At 35.1% G+C, this 18,088-nt stretch overlaps 1 protein-coding gene across 1 annotated transcript in view; it reads left to right on the top strand.

Moving 5' to 3' along the window:
• Nucleotides 1–18,088, top strand: part of NCAM2 (neural cell adhesion molecule 2) — a 261,349-nt gene that overhangs the window by 146,548 nt on the left and 96,713 nt on the right. The gene's annotated exons all lie outside the window — the stretch shown is intronic.

The following is an 18,088-nucleotide window of genomic DNA, read 5'->3' on the forward strand; positions in this document are numbered from 1 at the left end:
TACTAAGGGTTTCAGTTTCTTCTTGAGCATCGTGGCTATGGTTACAGAGGTACTACCAGTTTTGGACCTTATTGGCTGTGCAGTACTTCTCAAAATGCCGTGGAACTTGTAGAAATCTAAAATAAATAGCTTGGAATAGTTTGGAGTCCTTTCTTTCTCACTTCCGTTTTTTCTTTCATTTTATTTTTCCCTTTTTAACATTCTTTTCTTCGTACGGATCAGGCAGCTTATAATTACAGATCGAGCCCTCTCTCCACTTCCATGTTCTATTACAAATGTCAGTTGAGTAGGGAAAGAATGTAGCATGAGAATGACCATAGTCGGTTACTGTGGGAGAAAGCTGAAGGTAATGATTTTTGCAACAAAGCAAATAACAGTTTATTGATAGGAGGATTTTTTGGATGGGGCTGAAATAATTCCCCTTTAGTGGTCACAAGGTTTTTCTTCTTAATTTCCTTGTAGAAACTACAGAGTTTCTCTGCTTTAGTTGAAGTATGAAATAGTATCTTTATGGCTGGCCAAACCAGAATTTTGAGTCTGGCTAATCAAATAGCTAAATCRTAGACAGTCTTCTTACAGCTGTTTGCATATTCATAACTGTTACTTAAGAAACTAATTGACAAATCTAAACAGCGATCATACCAATCAGGAAATTAGATACACAGTGAGTCACTGCATTTATAGGGAATTACTGTACATTGAGGAAATGTGCATGTCCATTATTTATAGTTCTGAAAGAGAATGTCCTGCCTGGTCTAGTATTCCACTTAACCTTTCCTGGTATTGAGACGGTTTATGTAAGGCTCTGTCTTTATCATTTGCTGGCACTGTAGTTTCTATTTTAGAGTGACATAACAGTATTTATGACATATTTTTTTCCAGTAGTTTTGCATTAAATCAAAAGCAGTCTCTCTCTTCCTTAAATATTTCATGACAAAAGTGATCTTTTTGACCCACAGAGACTAAACTTGGTTCAGAGGTTACAAATGTAGCTTTTCACTTGGGTTTGCAGTGTTTCTAAAATAACTTGCTATATCAGAAAATAAAAATAAAATTGAATTGCAGAAACAAGGTGAAAACCATTTATGCAACTGAAATCTGATATTTACCCAGTGCTCATATAGCACAATATTACATTTTTCATTCAAYCTGTAGATGGTTAAACTCTCTAGACTTGTCACCCTATCACCCACGTAGCATCCACAGTGATGCATCTGAATGGAGGTTCAACTGAAAAAATTGAAGACCAATGTAAAAACTATATTCAGTTGCTGCTAGAGTGTTGATACACTCTACATGGAATATAAAAAGGATGTGAACCAATATAGTTTCCTTCCTTTCCTGTCAATGAAAGACTTTCATGTATTGATCATGAGAGAGTTTCTCTTTAAGCTGTGTTCTTGAGCTGTGAAAATATGCTAYACTTGTTCCATGATCCCCAAACACTCTACAGGGCCAAAGCCTTAACTCTTGCTTTCCTAACAAATTTGGTGAARAGGGAAGAAAATTGACAGTGATTTAATTGTTGAGGAATTATTTAATAATACAGCAATGTTCTGCACATAMAGAGAGGAAAGAAGGAAAAAGTGAATTGAGGAAGGCTGGGTTTTTTTGTAATGTATACTTGCATTGAAGTTATTATATATATATATGATAACATTTGAATTAATGTCCAATCATCCAACATACTTGAGTAAATATAAAAAATAATCATCTAGATTCAGTGAAATCATGTTTGGAATTTTTTACTAGTTTTAACATATTTTTGGCATCGACTGCACTTTATTCAACATTTTTGTTGAATTCTGCATATCTTTAGGGACAATATTGATTTTTTTTCCATAAACAATGAAAAAACTTCTCTACTCCTAACATTAACATGATAATAATTCACAGAAAATGTTGTTGTTATTTTTAATTATAGTTTTATTAATTTAGTATATAKCTCCTCAATCATGTTATTCCTGTTTTGCTAAAATGTAAGTACACCTATAGATAAAACTTGGTGTCCAAATGACAAATTATAATTCTAGTACATGACAGTTATTTTCATTTCTTCATTTATATTTACAACTGATCTTAAGGGAGAAAAAAACATTCAACATCATTTTAATTTTTTTTTAATGACTAAACATAGATKTTTTAAAAGCATGAAGTTAAAGATCTTTAGCCATTCTAATTTTATGTAAACAGGTTCAAATCCTTACAGATTTTTTCAGTTATGTAAAAAAAGTTACAGGATGTTCTGTCTGAAGTACTTGATAGTTCCATAAACTTGAAATCTTTCATAAAGAATTTTTGAGAGAATAATAGTAGTAGTATGTGTTGTTCTCAATAAAATGACAAAAACAAAATTCATTTGATCAAAGAAGATACAGACAGCATATTAGTAACAAATGAGTTATATTACAACCCCCACTTACCATTCTACCCTTTACAAAATACAATGAATTTGAAGACTTTAATACTGCATAACTTCAGGGATTYTTCAGGGATTATGATGTTCTCTGAAAGTGCTACTTAACTGAGTTAATATCAGTCAGTGGTACTTGTTTTCTTGTGATTGACCAACTATTACTTTTTCCTATACTTAACACAGATTTAYTTCAGGACTGGCTAATATGACTATCATCCTTTCTGGAAATCTTCAGTCAGCATTTATTACTAGGTCACACCTTTTTCCTCGTTAATAAAGAATTGTGCTGGGTTACTTGAATGAAACTATGGTTGAGATTAGCAGACTGTCTTTGTGAAATTGTAGGGTGCTATTATCTCTCATAAAAAAGATGAATCAAAAAAATGGAAATACTATTTATAATCTACTAATCATAAAACAATTGTTTTTGTTTTTGTTTTCACTTTATAACAGCTTAGACAAAAATTAGTAAACTTGTAGCGGGTTGCTCTGGAGTTATGGTCCTTCTAAATTTTGATCTTAATTACTCTGATAGATGTATCTAGTCAATGTGGTCTTTCCAGCGACAGCTGAATGTCGTGGTCTGTAGTGAAGAAGAATACTTGCAGGCCTCTTTGATTTCTTCTTCCTTAACTACTGATGGTGACTACAGATTTGCAGGCGCTTACTGTAATAACTGCACAAAAGAAAATACGTCCTTATACAGCTTGCAGCTTACATTCACCTTGCAGTCTTTGACATTCTTCTGTTGTCTAGTTATATCCTTAAATGTGTTTGTGCAGGTGACAGATATACWTACCAAGGAATGAGAGATGGGCAAGAAATTATGTGAACTCACTTGTTTATTTCTAGTAAATCTCAGAACACTATAAAGTCCAAGAGTCTAGGAGAAAAAACAGAATGTGGCATTATTTGAAATGATAACTAAAGTCTGTGTGGCTTCTTCTCGAGTAAAATAAGAGGAAAGCTGAAATAGATTCCATTARTATTTTTTTTCAGTATTGTAATTAATAGTGATTGCCGTGAGTTCATTGAAAACAGATCTTGTCAGAATGACTCAGTMTACGTAAAAGTCCCAGAAGTTTTACTAGCAAGATTAACTGARTCAATGTAGTAAACTTTTTAAGGCATTAGAGTTATGTTTGGAAGTTCCAACTAGAAATATGGGCACATATACTACTCTCAACAATTGTGATGCATGAAAGATGAACCATGCTTCCTTTGTATATGCTTGCCATCTTAATAGTTAATGTGTTTCAGAACTGATGCAGAAGAATTTCTTCATATATGTTTCACGATGATAGCCCTGCCAGACCAGAAACTCAGCTTCTGGACAGTTGGAATAAATTTAGCAGACATCCGTATTTGATGAATATCTGAGTTTTGGATAATATTTYTGTGTGAAAGTAGGAAGTATATCCAAGGATATATTTCCTACAAGGAAATCTGGAATTCTAACARTACTGCATTTTGATTAGAAGTCAAATTCAATAAAGATTTAAGCATTTACAATTTCGACATTGCAGTGCCTAAAAAAGTCTAAAAAAAATTATTTAAAATCTGTAGTTCTAGATAATTATTTGTCTCACAGACATCATTCAGAAGTCATATGCACTGCACAGAAGTAGCCAGTAGYGAGATACTAAATGGAGGAGTGTGTCCCCTACTTTTTACTTGAGCTTATATGCTTGTGTCAGACTCTAGGCTGACACCTGATGTCCTGACCAAATAGTCCTTCTGGACATAGCTATCTAAGAAACATGCTCCCAAGGAATTGWGTATGATTGTGAGCAAATAACAGCCTTATTACAAGAGCAATCAGTAAAGAAGAGAGGAGTCTGAGGTCTTTCTCAGCCTTCATGAGTTCAGAATTATGTTTTCTTTTGAAAGATAGATCTTATAACCAGGACACAGGCTTTTGGGGATTTTGAAATGGTTGTGTCCAAAGGAATGTAAAATGAGCCAAAGCTGTAGATCAAAGAAATAACCCTACTAGGCTTTTAAGAAGGATAATGTTAATGAGCAAGAGGTCTGTAATTATCTCTAAGGAAAATATAACTTTGATACATGCTTTCAATATATCAGATATATGTATCTGAAAGTTAAAGCCAAAGYTAGCCTTTGAAACAACTTACCGGACAGGATGTGATCTCTTATTCACTGAGAATTTGAAATAAAGAGGTATTTCCCCCTCCTCTAACCTGTGCTGAAAGTTCATGAAGTTTCATGGCCCAGCTTTTCCAGGAAGTCACATTGGATGACTTCTGTGATCTTTTTATGGCCTGATAATTCATAAATATATGAGAATGAGTGAGCCTGAGTAAATGAGTGATTACGTATGCCAGAAGGTGTTTGCCTCACCCTTAAAGATTTACCTGCGTTGAAATGAACATTGAGAGCAGCGCTTCATCTGCTGCTGCAGAATCAGGCCAAAGGTCTTTGCATGGTGTATATACTCAGCCTCTTCATTTCTAACCCATGTCTGTCAAGCGGTGAACATCTCTTCATTGACATGCCAACCATGCCATGCCCCTTTCAACTGTGATTGCGGATGGCATGTTCCAAAGACCTCTATGCATCCAGCAACCCTGGCCCTTTTCCTAAAAAGAGGCAGCAGAGGAGTTGCTTTTTGCAGAACAGAAAGAAGGATGGTGAATAGATTTCATGTTATGTATTTAGAAAATGGATTCTGTACATGCACATACACACCTATATACATCCCTAAAGAGACCATATCCCAATTTTCTGATACAAAAATGTCATTGATTTCAGTGCATATGCAGAGATGTGAGGGCAGAGTTTCACACTGTACTTTCCTAGTACCTAATTTTAGCAGAACTGTGAAAGCTGACCAAGATTGTTTGCAATTCTTTTCAAGGTCTGTTTTGGAATACAAATAACAATAACAGATGGAGGTCTATTTGAGATAGTAGCTCCACTATGTACATAGTATGTCAAAAATGACAATCTTTACTACAAAGAATTTACAATCTAAATATATAAAATGAATAAAGGAAGAAAAATGAATGCAGAGAAGTCATGGTCCAGGATCCTGTACTCAGTTTTGATATTGCTTCATATGTGGTGTAACTGATCCAAAAAAAGGGAATTTGAAATTCAGGAGTTAGATTTAAGATAAATTAAGTAATACTGTATTTTATATATCTTTGATAGACATTCACTACATGTCTTTTAAATACCTTACATTATTCTACTTGTATCCACAGGTGAAAAGACCTTAGATTTTTAACATTTTAACATTATAATAATGACATCTCGATTTCTGCTTCCTTCTATGTACCCTTGCAGTCATAATCTGAATAATCATAATCTGGTCCCCGTATAATTTTCCATGACATTGTTTTTAATTATGGCAGAACCTAGATCACCAACTAAATTATTTTCCGAGATTAGATTCCGTTTATAGTGGCATACAAATGACAGCTATTTGGAGTTTATAGGTTTTTTCATGGTGGTTGTGGTCAGGCAGTAGACAAAGGATTTGGGAAATTGTTTTGTCTTGCTTTTTTTGAAAGGTTAACTCTGCTTTTTCCCCAAGCCTGTTAACTCCACCTCAGCTGTCACAAATGTTAATCAAAAAGAGTCTGAAAAAACTTTTGATCCCTGTATAAGCTATTGTCACAGCATAAGCAGCAGCAGCTTTGTAGTAAATGACAGTGAACTGTTTTGCCTATCTTTTGAAATACTAATGAGAGCTCTGTTATATTCTTATTCATCAAGGATCAGCTCTTTATCTGAATGATCTGAATGACTCTCCCAAAAGAGGGAGCATGAATGTGTGTAGGTTGTTTTTATTGATTCCAGGAGATTTCTTTCACTTCCTGAACTATACAAATCACTGTCTTTGTATGCTAATCTCACAAACTTCTGTCCTTTGAATAGCTGGAAAAATGTAAAAAGCAAGTCTCCTTGCCTTGCTGAAGGAAATAGTTATAACCGGTTTCACCTGTCTGTTGTCCAAACAGCTTCCACATACAATATCATAGAATATTCTGGCCATTTTAGTTCTAGTTCATGCCTGCAGGCCAAAACAATTTATGTAGTCTGCTGCAATTAGCTTTCACATTGCAATTGACTCTGCAGCTGAGACACTCTACAAACAATTCAATCAGGCATCACGGGCTGGGTAGACAGCTGGGCATTGGTGGAGCAGCTGAGATGCAGCAACAGCTGATGACCACCACTCCAGCCATACTGCATACACAGACATAAGCAGAACAGCTTAGATTTTAGGGGCTTTTTCAAATAAGGTGATGGGCTTTCCATGTTAAGCATGTGAAATTGAAAATAAAAGTATTTTGATTGCAGGTAAATAAATGGACACAAGAGTGTAGGGGAGGCATGAGGTTGGCCTTAAATGTCAGGCAGTCAGTACTGTTGGGAGTGTACTGGTTTATACCCTGTGACATATGCAAGGCATGAAGCACACATTAGCACTGAAGAGTGTACTCTCAACAGTCATCTGATACAGAGAAATCTGCTTATGGTTTGGGGTTCTTCCATCTACTCTATTGCATGTTCAGCTACACTTATGTCACATTCAGTTAACTATAAAGAGCTAGAAACAGAGTGTGCGGTTTTTAGGAAGAAGATTGATTGGGAGAGTAGGGTTGTGTGTAGTTAGAGGGCTGAGGAAACAAAAAGCAGGAGTTTGTTGTGTTGGAAAAGAATAGTAGAAGGTAGAAGAGCTGGGTGGGCTGAGGAAACATTACAGTAAGAAGGTTGCAGTTGATATTTCAAAGTCTTTAAGTGGCTCAACCATTCATCTGAGCTCCACACCCTCTTTTAGATTACAATATCTGCAGTAGTTTTTAAATAGGCCTAAGTTAAGCCAAAACTGAAGCCAGAAATTATTTTGATGCACCATAGCATTCTCCTCAGTGCAGGCTTGATTGGAATTTTTATTGGCAGCTCAATGCTAACTCTCAGCTGCATAGCCAGAAGGCCCTTTGGATTTGTGCTTCTATTGGGGGATGGATTAAATGTTCTTTTCCCAAGAATGGACCCATACATTGCATACATCCATATATGCATGCTGTATGAATTATTGGATTGGTACTACAGTAGCCCAGAAGTCTCCCATTTCTGCAGATTTTTCCTCTCAGTGAAACTTTAAAGTCACTTTGCAATAGAAAAAGAATAAAGTCAGCAGAGACATAATTGTTGCTTTTTGCATTCTTCAGAGATGACAACAAACTAAGTAAATGTTAATACCTCTTCTATATTAAAAGCTTAAAGATAGGGAAGGTGGGGTTTTATTTAAGAACATGGCTAATATGATCAATCGTTTGGTAAGGCATATAAACTTAAATAAGTATGGATTTTTTATTCTGTGAATGGATAATCCTATTTCTACCTAATACATCTTTCAAACTTAAAAATTGTCTCCTATTTAATCCATTTGCTCATGTCCTGTCTTTTTGAATACTTTCTGTAGGTTGTGATATTGTATTTACTGTCTGAAATAAAGCCATACAAGTTTGGAAATTATATTTCTTTCCCTTTTGATATTAGCTTTTTCCATTTAGTCATCAGTGATGATATTCCATCTGTTACACTAATGAGGATTGAAATTATCAGGGAACTTTTATAGATCAGCATTTTCTATGTTACTGCTTGGACTTGAATATTCATTTGTTGTTTCCATTACACAAAAGATTGGTTCATGAGCTTCTGTCTAAATATCAGTTATATTATCTGCTAACTGTTTAGTAACATGTTCTAATAGCTTTTATTTGTTTGACAAAATAGTGATCCTGCATCTGTTGATACATCAAGTGCTACAGCCGTAGTTCATAGACTGGAGTCATTTGGTAGTGTCATTTGGTAGAATTCATTCTTCGGAGACTTTGAAATATTTAATCTCTTAGGTGTCATGGAACCTCATAGGAAATGGGAAATACATGCTATGATAAAATCACCAGTAGAATGCTTGCAAAATATATCTAAAAGGTAGTTTGAATGTCCTTGTATATTAGTAGGAAGTAGAAGGACTTGTATTTAGAACTTTGGCAAGAGGGGGGGTCAAAGCAAGGGGCCTGGATTATACTTTTCCATCTATTATTTGTTTTATTTAACAAATTGCCTAAGCTTTTTGAGTGTTAAATAGTCTTACTAATTCCTTAATGTCTTCGATGTGCTTTTACAAAGCATATTTTCCTATGACAGTTTCGCTGTACCCTCTTTCCATGCATCATTCATACACTATTTTCCTAATAGTATCAATTCCCGGGTTTCAAACACAGTCAAGTTATATGTCTACCCTCTGTGACAGCTGTGAGGCTGTGCAATTTAGCCTGCAGCACAGCACAAGAATCTCATTCCCTTGCACTGCTTTTACAGTCCTTTATTGACAGCTTCGGAAATTCAGCTGACAATTGTTAGGATAGGATTGCCTGCTTCAACCATTTGTCTGATCTCTGACTGATGGTCAGAATAACAACTGCCATCAATGCGTGGCCTGAATCTTTGTGGTTAAAATTTCTAAATGTTGCAATAATATAAATAATGATATCAGCAACAAGACATTTTTTGTCTTGAACTCCAGTAGCTTTCTGCCTGTACACATCCAGTTTGACATTTATGCCAAAAGTCAAGGTATTAATAGCGTGTGGTAATGTTTACCTTACTGCAAGCTGACCTTCTAACATGGTTTAATATATCTTACAGGTAGCTGATATGTTGTGGTAAAGCCCTTGGGGAAGTGTTTACAACACTTGGTAAAAATTGTTTGAATTAAGAATTAACATGGTACTTTATAAATGTTCATCTTCTTAGAATAGTATAAAAATACATATTTTTAGTTTAAATTTAGACAACATGAAAATGAGTACAGAGTTTGTCAGAAACTACAGTGACTTCTGTTAGAGCTTTTAAATGTAACAAAATAAAGACTAAAGTACTTTGTATATTGATTAGAAAAATGTATTTACAGTATAACATAGCATGTTATTTAGGAGTACGGTTGTCAATACTAGCTTACATTGTTCCCTTATCAGAGATACATATTGATTTCAGTAAGACCAAAACTCTAATAAGATTCTACTCAGATGAAAGTATCACTGTCTCACCCAGAAGCAATACTATAGGTGTTCAACATGAAGACCTCTAAGACCTCAAAGATTAATGGATGTTTATTTGCTAAGAATTCCTGAAGTCACAGGTCAACCTGCTTAGCAAAAATGCTTTTGCTACCTTCAAAAATCTTTACAAATTCTGTATGAAAATGTCCTGATTTTATATATGTATGTGTATAAATATATATTTATGTATGTATGTATATATATTGATTATAGAGATTGCCTTTTCATCATGATTGTCTTTAGCATCGTGTTAGTTAAAATGAAATTGTGTAATTATAAAACCTTACAGACTAGTCATTCACCTTGTAGAAAATGCCAAAAAGTAAATAACTTGAATTTTTTTGCTAATGTTATATCTTGAACAAATGTATTTTTGGCAAATTTACTGGTAACTTTGGATTAGACTTTGGCAACTAGCTGTCCAAATAAGGAGAAGGAAATCTTTCTCCCATGATGAGCCACCAAGAGCCCTTGCTCCTGCAGCTCTTTGCTACCCACAGCCTCCTCTGAAACCAGTGCTCCACCCTCCCAGATCTCTTCCTTCACTCAAAGTACTTCCTCATCTCCTTCATATAACTCTTACCTTCTCTTTCTCCTTCCTAATGCAGAAAACTAAGTGCCTTCTTCCACCTCTCTCCCCTCACCAAACAATTTGCCTGCATGCCTGAGAATCCTAGAGCTGTCACTTAAAATAAATTTATGCACATAGTTTCTTCAGTTTATGCTTTGTTACTGGTCTGTTTCTTGAGCAGTGTACTGTACATAAATTTTTATAATTTGATTCACTTAAAATGTACTCCTTGAGGTTCCTGACTTGTGCAGTTGAGTAGGGAATGCTGTAAGCTGATTGAAAACAAGCTGTAGATTGGTGCTGAGGTTTCATTTCTCAAAGTGCTGTTTTCCGTAATAGACTGACATACTAAATTTTTTGTGTTGCCATGTTGAAGTCTCTGCTTTCCAACTTGTTTCAAACTCTACTAGCAGCATAGTTGTTCCGAGATAGGTTTCACCCAACTTGACTGACAGATTTAGCATAATCTTTTATTTATACCTGTAAATACAAATACATTTGGAAATTTAAGTAGAGAAACCTTGCTCTATTGGATGATACTGAATAAATGAAACTACTTGGAAGCAAATATTGTAATGCCCTTTTATATCCATCCAATTTAGGTCATCTTCCCAGTATTGCTTGCTACTTCGGTGATTTCCTGTGATTTCTTTAGTTGCAAAAAAACCCTACAGTCTTCTCTGGCTCTGTAAGCAAAGTATCTTCGGTCTGTGAGGCTTGCCATTTGAGTACGTCCTGCTGCAAGCAAGTCTCATGCTCTTCCTCACTCAAGTTTTGTTATTCTTGGTTCTCTGTGCCTTTCCTTCTTCTAAATGAGCGTCATTGCTTGGATACCCCCCTGCAGGGCTCCACCTAATGCCAGTTTCCAGACAGACTTCCAGGTTGCTGTCCAGTCAAGGATGTTTTAATAAGATATACAGTGCTTTTACAGAAAAAAAAGAAAGGATCCTGAATTTAATACAACTTTTGAATAAACCCGTCAGATAAACCTGAATCTTGATACTTTTTGTTTCGCAGGAGAGCACGTGCTGTGATGCTCTCTGTGGGCAGGTCCATGCTGTATATAACTGAATTCCTTCACCACACTGGTTGTTCCTACAACTAAAGCCAAACCAAGAGTTATGGCTTGAACTTGAGTTAAATGAAGATGAAATAAAATAGATATATAAATACATTAAATTCAGTTTGAAGTCCTTGGACCAGGTATAATTTTAAAGATTCTTCTACATTCTTGCAAAACAGTTTGTTAGTCTGAGAATTGTTTTAATTTATTTAGAATCTGTATTTCAAGATGTATCTGCAAAAGCAGGGTGGATTGGTTTAAACTAACTAAAAACCGTGTGCAGATTTTAGTTATATTTCAAGAGAACAGAGGTCATGGCCTGTATTCACTTCAGACAATCAGTTAAAGTTCTCTATACCTTTATTAACTAAATATCAGTAATATAGTTTACAGTACAGGAACCATGCCTCATTCTGAAGGCACTCTTGACTTGCAATTAGAAGGAACTGATGTTCCAAGGTATTAATGTTTTACAGAACCTTTTTGGACTCAAAATCTTGTGGGCAAAAGCAAAACATAACCTACCTATATGCACATCCAGGAATTTACTATTAGCCCAATTAATGTTTTATCAATTTAAGCAAAATAAAGCAAGCAATTATTCTTACTCCAATTACAATGATATCAACATGTAATCCAAATTATCTAATATAGAAAAACATAATATTAGCTAAAATTACTATGCAAAAGTTTCTCAATCTTCATTTTACTTTTCTTCTAGTGTTATAGTCCCCCTTCCAGTGCTCCTCTGAGACCTGAGGTTGACGCTGCTAGTTTTCCTCAAGAATATTGAGGATAGGGGATTGCAGTTTGTCAGCATCCTAGGTTCTTCTCCAGGAGAATTACAATATTAATGGCTTAACTCTTGCACCATTTAAATAAATAAATTAATTAATAAATAACCAACCAACCCATTCTTCTTTCCCTGCCTGAGGCCCACTTGTTGTTTTTATCCATTTTGTAACACAGTCACTTTATATGCGTTCTCTTCATTGGTTTCCAGCTACAGTTTGACGACTTTCACCTGTTAGTTATGAGTTACCATCACATAGTAGCTTCCTCGAGTCCGAAGAGGTAACGCTTATCAGTTAGACCTTTACCATACATGGTACTCATTCATAGAACTAAGCAAAAACAAGTTAGAGGAGTTGCCTAGTGACTGGATATTTCCTTTCACAAAACAAACTAAAATTACACTTGGTCAGAACAAGCCCTGGAAGTTCCTGAGACCCTGCACTGCTAGGTCAGTATAGTGCCTTTTACTAGTGATGGCAGGAAAACCGCGCTTACTGGGCAAGTCCCAACCTGGGTTTCTACTACTTGATGTTTCCTTGTTGAGTCACAGTTTTGTAACTCACGAGGCGAGTGCACCCAGTATCGGCAGGTTGTACAGTTGTACAGTTACTCTGCACTACTTATTTTTAGAGCTGAGGGAATACTCACTTCAGATTTGGATTGACCTGAACAGAAACAGGACCGGGTTAAAGCTCCTAGTCAGAATAATTGTCCTTGCCCCTACTGATACCATTAATAATGGTAATTCTTGTTCCTTGAAGTGCAGGGATTGAGTAATCACCAAAGAATAAATTCTGGCAAGTCGTAATTTTAAATCTGAACAGAACTAAATCCTATATTGATACATGCTTGGTGCCCTTTGATTGTGCTAAGTCTTCCTTTATCCATCCTTTGCAGTAGGACTTTGCAACTTGAATTTGCACTCAAATTTAAAACATTTCTCAACCATTTTAAAGATTTACAAATCTGGGATATAATCACGTAGGTATCATTCTCATTTATTCAAAGAATCACATTAAAATAAGGTTTCATTGTCTAAGATGTAATTGTGTAGTAAAACCATTATTTTTAGTGACTGTGTTAAGTGGGGTCTGTACTGAAGAAGATTCTTGTGTTTAATGCTCTTAGCCTTGAGAATTTTGCTGTCTGAATCTATCTTGAGTCACCTATCTTAATGATGTCATTAGGATGTCTTAGGATAGACAGAGATCACCAAAATTTTCAGGAACAAAATCATTAAATACAGCACTGTTTATTAATGAATCAGAATTTCTAATTATAAAGTGTATGTGTAATTATCACAAGTGTAATATTTCTGTTACGTTTCAAACATTTGTTTACTGTTACTGTTGCTATTATTCTTTATCACCAGCATGAAGACACGGTTTTGCCATTTGATGCTAATATTTTTGCCATTTACAGTCTGCAACCATTTCTTTCTTGTGATTTGCATCTTTAGTGGAAGTAATCTTGAATGGCTGATCATCATATTTTCTCTCTTTACTATTTCTCTTTCATACTCTTGTGAGTACAAGCCTACCAAGGACAGAAGTTAAGTTTTGTTTCATGTTTTAGTATGTGTTTTTAGGTATATTGGATATCCTGTGTCATCTCATTACTTACCAACTTAAATTTGGAAGAGAAACCAGCATGAAGTATCAGTTCATAATTTTTAAAGCTATTTGAAGCTTTCAAGAATACTTTTCTCCAAGATTGTACATGCTGTTATCAGCCTGCATAGAACCTGCTGCGTTTTCCAATCTGAATTCTTTAAAAGTAGCTCCTATGTCTGCAGATCGAAAGAAAATCAAAACAACGATATCTTTTCTTCAAGATTAGTTTTTCTCGGCTTCCCTTTTGTTACACTATAGACCTACAAACARTGGGTTCCTCTTAACAATTTCTTCCATATGGAAAAACAGATTCCCAGAAAATTCAGGAATTTGCAGCATGCTGAAATATAGATTAAATGAGCTGCAATTCTAAAAGAATCACAAGGTCTCCTGTAAAAATCACTGAAGTCCAAGGCACTGCTGTAACATTGTTCTGAATCACTGGACATTAAGGCATATACACGTAGCAATACTCTGGAATTTTCTGCTGTCTCCAACAGGTGCATGGATAGAATACATTTACCTGAAGAGAATGGGAAATATTGTGAATATACCATCCATAATCCAGAAGGGAGCTTCCATCAGCTTCTACACGATGGTGGCTGTTGTGAATAACAGCCCTTTCTCATCATCAAAGGTAGATTTTCAGACTAGGAATTGTTGGTCACTCATAGACGTAATAGACTTTATTTAATAGACTTCTGGAATTTTATCATCATTTACTGYCATCATGTCAGGTTGCAAAAGTTCTTATCTTTCATGCTGCTTCAAGGAGTAGTTTCATGAGCAATTATGATCTGCTTTAAATCAGATGTGTAAGAAACTTCAGCCTGAAGTGTGTGCTTTGAAGTTTTCCTTTCCTGTGGATATCAACACACTGCCCTTGAAATCAGAAAATTTCATAACAAAAATTGTGGTTCATGAAATTCCAAAGATGAATTTGTTAATCAGTATTTTATTTCTCCATGAAAATTCAGTGGTGCACACTCAGAACATGACCAAGACAACATACTAATAAGTTCTTTCTTTTCCAATTGATGACCATTTCATTTGAAGAATGAAGAATTAGGCATAAAATTAAAATAGGTTCCTTTTCTGTGCATGGATCTTCTACCATGTATATCTGCAGCACATCCTTTGGAGAAACTTGAAACAAATACTGCAATTTTTACTGAATTTATGTGTTCTAACAATGTTCTTGAGTATATTGCACCACATTTTAGAAAAGAAGCAACACTCTTGATTTGAAGCTCCTGTTTCATCATCTTTTCCATTGTTAACATACGCAATCCTTGTCCAAACAACACTAAAGAGTATCACACAAGGTTTAGYTTGTCAGAAGAAATATTTGATAAGTATAACTGTCACTATAGTGACAGGCAAAATTGACTTCTAAAAGTGTAACTATGGGCAGTGATGGCATGCTGCTCATTAAAAAAGCTTTAAACATTAAAAGAAARATAAAAGTGTTTCAACCTATCTAGATTTTAAATGTAGGAATGTTTTGCTAGCAGTCTTGCACTTGGGCTTCAAGATGTAAAGGAGTCCTTTGTCAGCCAAGCGGTAAACTCTGTAGGAGGGAAGATAATCAACACAGTCACAGCTGCTTTAACTATCCAACTAATATTATCAAAATCCAGCTACAAACAAGTCACCATTTTCTGCATCTGTTCTCACCTTCCACTCTTGCTTTCAGCCAACTCTAAATGCACATTTTGGCAGCCATACAATTTCATCTCATTTGGTGCTACAGTTCCTCAGTGGGAGCTGGAGAAATGGTTGATAAATCAAACTCAACCACTAATCACATATCCATCTCTCCCCAAATACAGCTTTCTASCACTGGAAAAGAATGACAGAATTTTCTAAGCATCATAATCAGCTAATCCTCCCCTCCTGAGAAATTACCCTTTTAAGCTGCAATGGCAATGGAATTGTGCAGCATGAATGCTGCATGGTATCAGAATAAGTTATTCTGTCCCAGAAGCCRTTCTTGTCTCTTTCTGGCTGTACTCTCATCACTTCCCTATTCCCTCAAGCAGTTATGCCATGAAAGCTGCATACCTCCTCTTCATGTGAAACCCTTAAAATGCATGGTTATTATTGATCTGGTGCTACCTGGGGAGCTCTGGAATGTGATTTGGGAACACTGATGAAAACACTATCAGCCAGTCAGGATGCGGGGAAAATTCACACCTGAAAGTACAAGTCATGAGGGATATTCAGGAAGTAAGAGCATGACGGAAAAGGTCAGGCAACAGGATGGCATATAAAGGATGACAGGAATTTAATAACAAACAAATTGAAAAAAAAATGTTTTACAGAATCTGTAGTGTTAACYTCAAGTGGTGAGATTGCTCCCTTTTTATAACTTACGTAGGATTCATTAGGGTTAAACTACATTTTCTGGGTAAAGATACTGCAAGTACATACACCTCTCATCCTGATTTCTTTTGGGAACAACTTTTATTACAGTTCAGTGTTGCCATTAAGCTTAATTTTACTTGAAGGCCTATAAAAAACAGCCTTGTTTTCTCTGAYAGTGACAGATAACTAGATTGCTACCAGTATTCAAATACAGAAGATATCTTACTGTGAAAGGTTAAGTTTTCTTATTCAGGGAACAGATTTTATGTGGATAAAGTAACAGACAGCTATAAGTGAGCAAAATGCTTTGAAAGCTTCTGCTGAGGATTTGTCCTTTGTCTTTTAGTTTTATCCCAGTGATGAGATTGTGAAAAAAAGCTTTTAAATGAATCCTACTAGTCTTCCTATTTAGCATTCACTGTGAAAAATATTTTGGTTTCCTAGAATTTTATTATGATTTCTAAAATACTGTGAAAAATAACGCCTGAAGATCTTGACTTTCTGTAGTATTTGCAGGACAGAAGGATCTGTTTATTGAAATTAATTCTTCCAAAGTCTKTCTTAAGAGCAGTTGGAGTGTGAGCAGCTGTTAACATGCTTGCTTATTGCTCTTTCTAGACAAATATGTACATCTGTATGGAACTGTGTTGACCACTTTTGTTTTTCAAACCTTACTGATTATTCACATTCTGGGATTCAGAGAAATGCAGTGAGTCAGCAGCAATCTTTAATATTGAACCACAGAGACTGTTCTGGTTGTCTAGGTTTTTGTCTTGTCCATTTTTATATGTGTTTTTGCCTCTAACAAATAAAAGTACACATATTTATTCAATCTAGCAGAAAACACCRTAGTGCATATTTTAAACTATGTTCTATTACACCTCAAGCGTTGTTCCTATGTAATATTTGAAAGGGATAAAGGGAGGTTATTCCTATTCAGTATATGATCATTATTTCAGTATTGAGATGTATTGAAATTACTAATTTATAGAGACTATATCTGTATTTTGACTTGATATCAATTGCAGCTGTAATGCTTTTTGGTTTGTGGGGATCTCCTCTGAAGACAGGTGTAGTGTAGTTTGTGTTTCCATGTTTATTTTCTCTTCATAATCTGATGTGTTATGGTGCCAGACATGGTGCCAGATGTGTTCTCTCCRTACTTAGTGCAGGAGAGAAATAAGACCTAGAAAGATTTTTCTAAAAGTTATAAAGTTCTGATGAGGAGGAATCCTACTAAAATAAGGGTTTCCTGTGCTTGATATTGTATATTTTCTGTTCAAAGTTAAAAAAAAAAAAATAACATTATGGATAGTATGAGTACAGGCTTCTACTTGATTGGAGTAATCTGAGTTTGATAAAGTTCCTTACAAGAGCTGGAAAACATAAATTGCATGGCTTCAATTTTTACTTCAGGGTAATACTACACACTGATTTTTTTTTGAGCTTCTTCATTGCTCCTTGCAGTAATCAGCTTGTGTCTTTGCTGTCTTTCTAATGTTCCTTCCTAGCTCTGCTTCAGCATGACTGCAACGTTGTACCTTTTCTATCATTACAATCTATCCTTGACCTATTTATCCAGGTCACTATTAACTGACTTACAGCATAGAACAATTTAATATAGACTGGTATTTTTGAAGACCTTGTGAAGATTGCTCACACACTCCTGTCTCTTACACTTWTAATTTGCATGTCTATAGCATATTCTGGGAATCATTTCTAGACATACGCTTTTTAAAAATTATTTTTAATGAAATTGTTGTGGACTGTATTTGTACTCCCTTTTGCTTTAGTTTTGTTTTCAGGAATGTTTGCCAAACAGTATATCTTTAATGAGATACTGCAATCTGTTTACAGAAAAATGAATGGAATTGTAAGCATTTGGTCTTCAATGCTTTGAAGTTTTGCAGTAATCCATCTAGAGAACAGGGCTAGGGAAGAGGACTCAAATTGTTCATGAAGAAGCTACAGAGCAATATATTTTCTGAGGAACATAGCAGAAAATATTTTCATTATATATTTTTACATTACTTTATAAACAATTTCAAGATTTTCAGACAGTTTTGAAAAAGCAGAAATGAACTTCAGTGAATTAGGATGTTTTATGAATAATTTGGTCAGATAATTTTCTTGTCTACAATTAAGATTTTTTTTTTTTTT

Source organism: Rhea americana, unplaced genomic scaffold (genome assembly GCF_003343005.1).
Source record: "Rhea americana isolate MKP2758 unplaced genomic scaffold, rheAme1 scaffold_277, whole genome shotgun sequence".
Taxonomy (NCBI): domain Eukaryota; kingdom Metazoa; phylum Chordata; class Aves; order Rheiformes; family Rheidae; genus Rhea; species Rhea americana.